This window comes from Carassius carassius, chromosome 40 (assembly GCF_963082965.1).
Source record: "Carassius carassius chromosome 40, fCarCar2.1, whole genome shotgun sequence".
NCBI lineage: Eukaryota > Metazoa > Chordata > Actinopteri > Cypriniformes > Cyprinidae > Carassius > Carassius carassius.
In genome coordinates, this window is record NC_081794.1 from 12,241,126 (window position 1) to 12,253,400 (window position 12,275).

The 12,275-nt window shown below is 41.8% G+C and overlaps 1 long non-coding RNA gene across 1 annotated transcript; it reads left to right on the plus strand.

The window, feature by feature from the left end:
• Positions 1-9,898: 9,898 nt before the first annotated feature.
• Positions 9,899-11,467, plus strand: LOC132122624 (uncharacterized). The gene is made up of 3 exons (XR_009426414.1): positions 9,899-10,105; positions 10,211-10,320; positions 11,245-11,467. It is a non-coding gene; the product is annotated as an uncharacterized LOC132122624 (long non-coding RNA).
• Positions 11,468-12,275: the final 808 nt, after the last annotated feature.

A 12,275-nucleotide genomic window follows, 5' to 3' on the forward strand; every position in this document is an offset into this window, starting at 1 on the left:
AAAGCACATGCAGAAGTAGCCTAATTGTGAAAAATGAAACATTTTAATTATTTATTAATAAACAAATGTTTTCTTGTCGGCTGCAAGATGAAATTCACAGTGCTGGCTCTCTCTGACGAGAGAAATGCAACATTCACAGATTACACAATGCTTTCGTTTTCGTTTAAAAGACATTTCAAGCTTTCTGTAGATATATTTTTAATGTATGTGAGACACCACAATTTTAAGTAAATTCATCATCAGGAAAAAAAATAAAGTGATGAGGGGCTGGGGTTTGGGAGTAGTTCTGTTTAGCTTGTAGGGGTGGAGGTAAAAGTGTGTATCTCTTGCTCTTTCATATGGACAGCATCTTATGAGGGTTTCTAACTTGCTGAGCAGGTTTAGAACTCATTGTGGTCTGCCCCCACATAAGATTTTTCTAGTTCTAGTCATTCATTTGTCATTATTCAACTAATCAGACGTTTATGTTAAATTTACATAATCAAGTCTTACTATATTCTGCACTCACGCATATGCATCAGGTTTACCACAAAGCACATGCAGAAGTAGCCTAATTGTGAAAAATTAGACATTTTAATTATTTATTAATAAACAAATGTTTTCTTGCCGGCTGCAAGATGAAATTCACAGTGCTGGCTCTCTCCAACGAGAGAAATGCAACATTCATAGATTACACAATGCTTACTTTTTAGTTTAAAAGACATTTCAAGCTTTCTGTAGATATATTTTTAATGTATGTGAGACACCACAATTTTAAGTAAATTCATTATCAGGAAAAAAAATTAAGTGATGAGACGGCGCCTCCCTGTCATTAATGCGCATTAATAATTTTTGCACAAACACTTGAATATGAATATTAATTCACATTTCGCATATGCATTACAACGTAAATTATTTTTCACATGGAATTATCCAAAATAAAACCAAGATTTGTAATGAAGATAAAATAATTAAGAATAAATGCTGCACGTCGCTCTCAGCATCACACGAGCTGCACAAATCTTAATTAAAGAAAAATCTTAATTATTAAATTATATGAAAGCAAGTAGGGCTGGGTTATCATTCGATTTTATCGATTTACTAGAATGTGTAATTTACATCAGTTTGTTTGAAGGAAAATTGGTTTTCTATTTAACATCCACCGATGCTCCACTCAGGGCTCCCGTAGTCCCGAGTGGGCTCAACCCTCCCCCGCAGTGCGAAAGAACTTACACTTTGGCACTGCCAAGCACTCTTCCGGACCCCCAAGATGTGTTGTGTCAAACCTCCACTCTATTAGTGCTGCGCTTTATACTAAGAAGTGTGATGGAGTGGAGGAATTAAAGCAACAGGAAGTTGAGCCTCCCATTTGGTCTTGTTGGAACTAAATGCACTGCAAGAGTGGTGATTGCTAATAAAGAGATAAATTGTCTTCTTGACACTGGGTCACAGGTGACAAACTTTCCTTTATCATTTTATAAGGATGTTTTTATAAATCAAGCCATACAACCCTTGCAACACTTTATTGAGATTGAAGGTGCAAATGGCTGTCAAGTTCCTAACTTGGTTTATATTGAAACATGAATAACCTTTACAAAGGAGTTTGTGGGATCAGATATAGATAGCAGACCTAATGCTCAAGTGCTCATAGGCACTTATACCATGAATTCCCTGTATTCGGAGTATACATCTTCCAAGCCTCTGAATCACCAGTCTATTCTCCAAGGTAACCGAGCAGTTATGCAGGTTCTCAAATTCGTGCACAGGCAGGGTGTGGAAGAAAATCTGAGGTGGGTGAGCTTGAACTGTCGAGTCCCTGAAAATATTCCTGCTGGAAAGACAATACGGTCAATTTGAATGGTCAGCCCACTGAATGACAGATGGGTTATTGTGGAAGCCCCACATGCATCATCCTTGCCTGGCGGGATATTGGTGTCAAGTTGTTTGATTTCTCTTCCTGCCGAAGGTAATTGCTTGCTCATTGTGCTGAAGAATGAGACCGAGCATGATGTGGTCCTTCCACCAAGAATTCGGCTTGATTAAATAAATTATATTCAGAGTGTCATGCCCAAGGATCACAATACTGTGTTGACATAATTTTCTGTTAACCAGACAAAGTCTCCAGAAGACTCCAACATTTATTTCAATTTTGATGATTCACCACTGACTCCTGAATGTAAAGAAAGAGTGACAACAAAGCAAAATTCAATGCATAAAGTATTTGCATGCCATGATTTTGACTTTGGTCACACCACCAAGACCAAACAATATATCAGATTACACAATGAGACACCGTTTAAACACAAAGACAGACCCATTCACCCTAAAGATATTCAAAAGTCTGATGGAACATTGCATGGGAGACATTAATCTGAAAGAGGTTTTAGTCTTTATAGTAGATCTCATAGTCATTAGAAGAGCACGAGGATAGGATCTTGCAAGTTCTTCAGTGTCTGAAAGACTATGGTCTCAAGTTGTCACCGGATAAAATGTTAATTTTTTCAGATATCGGTGAGGTATCTAGGGCACATTGTGTCTGCAAACAGTGTTGAGAAGTCCAGCAAACTTAAAGGAACTCAAGTTCTTCCTTAGTTTCATGGGGTATTGCAGGAGATTTATCCATAGTAAAGACTTTTCCATAATAATAAAACCCCTTAACAATCTCACCTCTGGATACCCTCTGCTTAGGAAATCGAGGAAGACCTCAAGAGATGAATGGTCAACACTTGAACATAAGAGAGCCATTCAAACAGCGTTGGACAGCTACTTGTCAGCAAGCTTTTGATGAAATCATTGACAAACTTACCTCTGCTCCTGTCTTAGGCTTTGCAAATCCTAAATTCCCATACTTTTTGCACACAGATGCAAGCACTACGGGTTTAGGAGCTGCATTATGCCAGGAACAGGAAGGAAAGATTAGGGAAATTGCTTTTACCAGTAGGGGTTTGTCATTCAGTGAGAGTCACTATCCACTGCACAAAATCTAATTTCTTGCTTTAAAGTGGGCTGTGATTGAAAAGTTCCATGATTACCTTTATGGAATTCAGTTTACAGTTGGAACAGACAGTAACCCACTCATTCTAACTATGGATGCACTGATACTACTTTTCTCAGTACTCGCCCGAAAACCGATACTTTTATTTTTGGTACTTGTCGATACCGAGTACCGATGCCGATATTTTTATTGTATTTGTAAATCTTTTAAAGGGGTCTTACGATGCGATTTTTCCTTTCTCCTTGGAGTGTTGAAAGCTCTTGGTTCATGAAGAAGATCTGTAAAGTTGCAAAGACTAAAGTCTCAAATCCTAAGAAATATTCTTTATCAAAGTTAACATATATATATATGTGTGTGTGTGTGTGTGTATATATATATATACATATTGTGACAGGTGTCCCGAGCTCTCGTCAGCATCGCCCTGGACACGGGCTGAGCGGCCACACCTACGCCCCATCAAGCTCTGGTTACTTAAACCCAGCAAGCGAACACAGAGGTGAGAGATGTGTCCGCAAGACTCGGCTAACCCTTTCTTTCATTGTGCCTACAGAGAGCAGCATGTGATCGCCAGCCCCACTGCACACGGGAGAGCACAAACCCACACTGCCCCAGCTCACCATTAACGAGGAAGCCTAGCACCAAGCCGCCTCACATCAATGCCATTTAACCGGCCTGCTTTTAATAAAATACACCCTTCTGGGAACTTTTACCTTTTTCACCGTACATATCTCTGTCTGCCATACTGAAACTCCGCCCCTGGAGGAGGGGGGATCCGCCAAAATGAGATGCCGTATCGGATTTCGGAGGTGCCAGATCTGGATCCGACTTGTTCCATCACAAATTAAGCCCTGGGTTTATTAGACCGCTTAATTTTCTTCTTCAACTGCGCACTTCCCTTACGTAATGTAATCTAACGGCTACCCTAGAGGGCGCCCCCAACATATTTGTCACCCTAGGCAACCGCCTAGTTCGCCTATAGCAATCGCCAGCCCTGTTTATATATATTGTGACGAGTCAGCTGCCTCCTCCCTGGTTATCATCGGCACCCCGTCCTAAATCGCCGCCCTTCACCAGGGTCCCGACAGGAGTGGCTGTGTGAGAGAGGAGGGGCGCTGGATGAGCCAGGGCTGGCTGTTTAAAAGCCCAAGGCGCCTCTCCTTGAAAGACCGGTCTCTTCCCCGTGCATGCACACTGGTGTCCTCATGGGTCCAGGAAGGGTGCGTTGAGGGATTCCCGTGCCACCAGAGACGTGAGCTGCTGGACCCATGGTCCGGACGAGAACCGCACCCGTTTACACGTCCGACGGGCCAGGATGCCGGGCCGTTCATCCGCTGCAAGCGCCGCGGCCAGCGAGCAGGACTCCGTGCCTTACCTTGACCCTTCCTCCATGAACACTGCTGACCCACACGAACCCCACAGCACGACGAGGACACCAGATCCCCTGTTTATTTTGGACACTCTCCCCCTTTGGCCACCTTTATTCTCTTTTTTTATATATATATTGTCACAGTTCATGAATGCACTGTTTCCTGCTCGTCTCATGTTACGTCATGTTGATTGTTTCATGTGGGTGTCATCTTGATCAGCGGCAGCTGCAGCTCATTACACAAGCCTATTTAATGCCCTGTCTTTCGTCTCTTGTTTGTCAGATCGTTGTTTGATGTCCTCCATGATCCTTGTCTGTGTCCCATCTGCTCAGCATTACTCCTTGTGTCTTGTTCCTGTTCGGTCATTGTGGATACTCCATCATCTCATGGATCCCTCATCATCACTCACCTGCGCACTCTATCACCTTCTCACCAGTCTGTGCTGCCATCGAGGTTCCTGCGCCACCCACCACCAACCCCGCCTGACCTTACATAACAAATAAAGACTGTTAACTTGCAACTTGCTTCCTGTCCTTTATACGATCGTGACAGAACGATCTGACCACCCATGGAAGCAGCAAGAGAGAGGTGGCTAGGAGGCTAGCCGAATTACGGCAAGGAGAGGGATCAGTATTGGATTTCTCTATCGAGTTCCGTACCCTGGCGGTGGAGTGTCAATGGAACGAGGAGGCGCAGTGGGACATGTTCCTGCATGGGCTGGCTGACCACGTCCAGAAGGAGATCTACACCCTGGACCTTCCGACCTCACTCAATGGACTCATTGAGCTGGCACTAAGGGTAGATGCACGACTGACACAAGTGGAACGACATAACCTACCCAATCTCACACCGAGAGCTCCTACGGGTACCCGGGTCAGCGGTGGGGACGCGGCCACCCCTCCTACGATCACGAGCCCATGCAGGTAGGGCGAGCTCGGCTTTCCCAGGAGGAGAAGGAGAGGCGGAGATCCCTGGGCCTTTGCCTCTACTGCGGTGGAACCGGTCATCACGCCTACATCTGTCCGGTAAAAGGCCAAGCCCGGAAGTAAGTATGAGGCTACTATCGGGTGGGATCTCCGCCGAGAAAACCTCATCATAATCTACACTACTCCCGGTAAGACTGAGATGGTCAGCATGATTTCACGACTGTCAAGCACTTCTGGACTCCGGGGCTGAAGGTAATTTCATGGACCATGCACTTGCACGTAAACTTCAAATTCCCTTCAGACCCCTCACTCACCAGATCACGGTGGACAAAGACTGCCGGTCATCTCACTCACCACTGGAAACATTACCCTCATCACATCAGGCAACCACTCAGAAATCATCGCATTCTATATACTAGACTCTCCCCTTGCAACCATAGTTCTTGGTCACCCCTGGCCCCTCAGTCACAACCCCAAAGTGGACTGGCAACTTCATTCCATCCTGGCCTGGAGTAATAAATGTCATGAGTCTTGTCTAGTGTCTGCTTGTCCGTCTGTTTCTATGTCTATGTTTCAGGAGGAAGCAGTGGATTTTTTCTAATGTGCCCGCGGAGTACCTCCACCTGAAGGAAGTGTTCAGTAAGTCTTGTGCTGCTTCTCTCCCTCCGCATCGTCCCTATGACCGTGCCATAGATTTACTGTCAGGTAAGTCTCCGCAAATTATATTCACTTTCTGTTCAAGAAAGGGAGGCTATGGAGAAATATATTTCTGATTCTCTAGCTTCAGGGTTCATCCGCCCTTCCTCTTCTCCAGCGGGGGCGGGGTTCTTTTTTGTGGGGAAGAAAGACGGGTCGCTGCGACCTTGTATTGATTACCGGGGACTGAACAACATCACGATAAAGAATACTTACCCTTTACCGTTGATGTCTTCAGCCTTCGAGAGATTGCAGGGAGCGTCAATCTTCACGAAATTGAAGATTGACCGTATTAGGGAGGGGGATGAATGGAAGACCGCTTTTAACACCCCCAGGGGGCACTTTGAATATTTGGTCATGCCCTTCGGGCTGTCCAACTCCCCAGCGGTCTTCCAGGCATTCGTCAACAACGTGCTGCGAGATATGATCGATCAATTCATATATGTCTACCTGGACGACATATTGATTTTTTCCTCTTCTCTCCAGGAACACGTGCAGCACGTTCGACGAGTGCTTCAGAGGTTTCTAGAGAATGGCCTTTTTGTCAAGGCGGAGAAATGCGCTTTTCATGCACAGTCTGTTCCGTTTCTTGGATATATCGTGTCGACTGAGGGAATACGCATGGATCCCGAGAAGGTTAAGGCTGTGGTAGAGTGGCCAAGTCCAGATTCCCGTAAGGCCCTACAGAGGTTTCTGGGGTTCGCCAACTTCTACTGGCATTTTATTCGCAACTTCAGTCAACTAGCCGCACCTCTGACAGCCTTGACCTCCCCCAGAACTACGTTCAGGTGGTCAGACACAGCCGAGGCTGTGTTTGCCAAACTGAAGGGCTGCTTCGTTTCGGCCTCTATCTTAATCACCCCTGATCCATCACGTCAGTTTGTGGTGGAGGTCGACGCGTCAGAGGTGGGGGTAGGTGCGGTGTAAACCCAACGTTCTCCCTCAGACGACAAGATGCACCCGTGTGTGTTTTTTTCATACCGATTATCCCCTGCCGAACGTAATTATGATATTGGTAACCGAGAATTGTTGGCAGTCAAGATGGCATTGGAAGAATGGCGCCACTGGTTAGAAGGCTCGGGGGTTGCTTTTATAGTATGGACCGACCACAAGAATTTTAGAATACATTAGAACTGCCAAAAGGTTGAACTCCAGGCAGGCTCGGTGGGCACTTTTTTTCGGACGTTTTGATTTTACTCTCTCGTACCGCCCGGGTTCCAAGAACATAAAAAAACGATTCATTGTTGCGCATTTTTGACCGTTCTGAACGCCCGTCTACTCCCGAGTGTATTTTACCTGAGACATTAGTGGTCTCCACACTCACATGGGAGGTCGAATCGAAGGTCAAGATGGCCTTAGAAGGGGTAACGCCTCCGCCCGGGTGCCCACCGAATCGATTATTTGTGCTGGAGGGATTATGGTCCAACGTTATTCAGTGGGGGCATTGTTCTAATGTGGCTTTTCATCCAGGAGTTAACCGTACTAAATTTTTGGTCAAGCAATGATTCTGGTGGCCATTTATGGCTTGCGACATTCACAGTTTTGTTTTGGCTCGCTCGGTTTGTGCCACTGGTAAGACTTCCAATCGACCCCCTGATGGGTTACTTCAACCGCTGCCGGTCCCTTCGAGACCCTGGTCCCATATCCCATATAGATTTTATTACCGCCCTCCCGCCCTCTCAGGGCAACACGGTAATTTTGACAGTGGTGGACCGGTTCTCGAAGGCGGCCCACTTTATTCCCTTGCCCAAATTACCCTCAGCCAAGGAGACAGCGTTGACCGTCGTAGATCACGTCTTTCGTTTACATGGCCTCCCGACAGACGTGGTTTCCGACAGGGGACCCCAGTTTGTGTGCAAATTTTGTAGATTACTGGGAGCGACTGTAAGTCTGTCCTGCCAACAACTGTCGATGATGGAGTACGCCCACAATACATTACCTATATCAGCTACGGGCCTATCTCCGTTTGAGTGTAGTGTAGGATACCAGCCACCCATTTTTCCCAGTCTGGAATTCGAAGTCGCGGTCCCCTCCGTTCACGCCTTTGTTCAGAGGTGTCACCGCACTTGGACTAGAGCCCGCGAGACTCTACTCCAAGTGAGGGCGCGCACCAAGGCTAAAGCCCACCGCCACCGGTCTAGAGCTCCCGTATACGTTGTGGGTCAAAAAGTGTGGCTTTCTACCAAGAACATTCCTCTCCGTTCCATCTCTAATAAGCTTGCTCCCAAATTTATTGGTCCGTTCACTGTCACCAAGATCATTAGTCCGGTGGCAGTCAGCCTTAAACTTCCTCCAGCGTACAGGAGAATACATCCCGCCTTTCATGTATCTAAAATAAAGCCTGTATTTCAGCCTTCGATTAATCCGCCTGCCCCGGTCAACACACCCCCCCCCACCCACCCACCCGCCGCGACTCATAGGTGGGGAACCTACTTATTCGGCCAATCGTATTCTGGACTCAAGACGGAGGGGACGCGGATTTCAGTACTTGGTGGACTGGGAAGGTTACAGTCCGGAGGAGAGAAGTTGGGTGCCTGCTAGAGACATCCTGGATCACTCTCTTATCGATGATTACAATCTGATACGTCACAAAAAAATGCCCACACACACACACTGTAAAAAATTGCTGTAGTTTCTACAGCAAAATTTTACAGAATTGTACTGTATAAACATTTTACAAGATGCAGCTGTTATTCGCAATGAATTATGGGTCAAATAAGGTTTTACAGTTGTTAACAGTATATTTCCAAGTCAACTGTAATTCATTTACAGGAAGCAGGTGTTGTCACTGTAGTTCCTGCTTTTTACACTAACTTACTGTAGTGTGGCATTATGGGATTGCGCGCGCATCATTCAAATCAGAAACCTAGCCGACTGGAGCAGCCCGAGAACAATTGAAGATAAGAGGATTTATTCATAATTCCTGGTAAGTTCACCTAATTATACTTAAGAAATATATCCTTTTATATTTATTTAAGTTAATGTATAAGCGATTTCATGTCACAATAGCCTCCTATCCTGACATTTAGTAGCCTTGGTAACTTCTGTGCAGTAAACTGGGAATTGCTGTCATAGCATAGTTACGCCAAATGTTCGATTTTTGGAAGTAACATTTTCTTACTGAGAGCATTTAAAAGTAGTGTTTACCTAACTTAAAATAAAGCCCAATGCGAACGACTGTCATATTAACTACTATCTATGAAATAACTGACCAACAGCAAAATTTGAAATTTCATTTGTTTATATGTGTTCAACTATCCCATATTGACTCGACGCCTTACTATAATAAGTGAAAGACATCTCTATATGCCCGACTGGACAAGTTTGCCTGCTTAAAAAAAGAAAAGAAAAAAAGACTGAGGAAGCATCGAAACGCGAGACTGATTCTGATTATATTAACCTTTCATTCAACATCAAAACAAGCTTAACCGCACACATGAACTCACGGAAAATACATGAGGTAAATGTTCAACTGTTGAGTTTATTCATAACATATGATATAAGAAGCATCACAAGTGAGCTGTTTTCGTGAGTATCATCACGATTGCAAATACAGTTCAATAATCAATTACTTAACAAGTTACTTACTTTTTTAGACACAATAATAACTGTTGTTGTATTTCACCAACGAATATAGTTCCAAACAAAGACCAAAGCAAAACTATTTTGCTCATTCTCAAATCAAAACTCTCCAAACTTTAGCTAAATGATTCATTTTTTTGAACAGATCGGTTCAATGAATGACTCAGTTGATTCCCTCATTAAGTTATTTACTGCCACCTAATGGCGGTTTAGTTTCAGGTTTAATAAGTAGCATTGCATTATTCCAACATTTATTAATTGTATTTTCAAATTTCATGTAATTACACAGTTGTAATTTTGCACTGTTAATTATTTAATTTGATTGGTGGTACAGTTCTACAATGTAATATTACAATTTATAATTATAAATTATATAATTTATAATATTTGTTTATTCTAAAATATATGCCTTTTTGGGTGTTATTTTTGGTCTCATTTACAGTACATAATGCTTTAAAGAAATCACAAGATTATTTTCTTTATGTCTTGTAGGTGCAAAGAATAGCAGCTGATGTGGAGAAATGTTCGATGCTTCAAGACTCTGAAGCTGATTTTATTAGGTAATGTATTAATTAAATAATTTGATAAACTTGTAATTTAGATTACATTTTATATTGAAATACTGCATTGTAGGTTACATTATTGCTTATATTTATTCATTTCAGGTCCACCCAGTGGCTTTTGACTATTTGAGGGTCAGATGGTTGTGAATTCATACCTCAACATTGTGCGTCCCGGGAGCAGGCATCTTTTGCACACTTTAATTTTTTCAAAGGTAACAAGTTTTACTTAAGTAATTTCATTTGCGAAAAAGGTTACTTATTTAAAGGGTTACTCCACCACATAATGAAAATGTAGTCATTCATCACTGTTAACTGTTAATGTCGTTCCAAACCCGTAAAAGCTATGTTCATCTTCGGAACACAATTTAAGATATTTCATATGAGAACCGGGAGGCTTGGATCTGTCCCACTGACTGCCAAACAATTAACAATGTCTAAGCCCAGAAAAGTATGAAAAGAATTGTCAGTGGTTCATCTGTAATTTTACGAAGCTACAAGAATACTTTTTGTATGCAAAGAAAACAAAAAGAACAACTTTATCCAACAAAGTGGTTATTTTTTATTATGTCAGCCGCACCACACGGATACGCTGTTTTTGTTCAAATCAAAGCATAAATGAACATAGAAAGCGTGTCCATGTGACACAGCTGACACAGAACAGGCTATGTAGTCTGTGTCCAACAGATACTCTCCAAAAATTGCACTACACTGACGCAGAGGAGACTAATTGTTGAATAAATCCTTATTTTAGTTTTCTTTGCATACAAAAAGTATTGTCGTCGCTTCATAACGTTACTGTTGAACCACTGATGGACTATTCTGATGATGTCTTTCATACTTTTCTGGGCCTTGACAGTGGTATTTACTGGAGAGTCTATGGGACAGTTACAATCTTCCCGGTTGCATTCAAAATATCTTAAATTGTGTTCCAAAGACGAACAAAGCTTTTACGGGTTTGGAACGACATGGAGGTAAGTGATTAATGGCAAGATTTTCATTTTGGGGTGGAGTAACCTTTTAAGTACTGGTAAATGCTGATTGTATTGTATAAGTGGCATTTTTACATTTATTTTATTGAGCTAGTTTCATTTGATACATAACTTTATCCTGATGCTTTTGCTTGTTTTTATGTGCAGATGTTTTCTTGGAATCACAACACTCACTGGATACAAGACAGACACATGGAGGCAAAACAAGTGGAAAAGTCTCAGAAGAGGGACAACCCTCATGTGTGTGCTCATCTCAGAAAGTTGATGGACTTTCAGTATGTATTTATTAAATTGTCTTTTGCAGGAATACTCTTAATTTAATAGAACATAAGCTCAAACAACATAATTTGTGATTTAATGTTGATTCCAGCATTTTATTTTAATCCTTTTCTTTAAAACATATTTTTTTACCAAAATTATACAAATTCTGTTGATTGACCTTCATTTGTATAGAAAGTTAATGCTCTACTCTGAATATGGCTTTTTTAACAGTTATTTGTGATGCTATGCTATTTTTATGATAAGATTTTAACTGTTGAAACACTGAAAATTTTATTTTACCAGTAAAAGCCTTGCAATGTCTTTCTGCCAGTTTTAATAAATACTTATTTGCAACATCATTGACTTGGTTTTTATTCATTTGTAAATGTAATAAGATAGAGCTCATGATAATACATTTATATCAGTATTTTATAGTTGACTGTTAAAATTATTCTTTAAAGCAGTTTCATTGTTAAATTATTACGACATCATACTGTATTTAGGAGTATTTACATGATTTTATTGGCAACTTTTGTTGCCAGTTAAATACTGTAATTTAATGAAATTTCAAAACAATGCTGTAAAATATATTTACAGGCTTTATTGGCAACTTTTTTGCCAGGTAAATACTGTACTTTAGTGAATTTACAAAATATTGATGTAAAATAAACTTCTGGTAAAATTCAATGTTACTGTAAAAAATACTACAAACTACTGTATTTCACATACAGCAATTAACTGTAATTTGCTTTGCAGTAATGTCCTGTAATCCATTTTACAGCAATTAAAATCAAGATTTTATTGGCAACTTTTTTGCCAGTAAAATCCTGTAAATTCTACAGTAAATTTTTTACAGTGCATATATATTAATTTCAACCTGTTCTCACCAATCTGCGTATAAATAACACAACTTAATT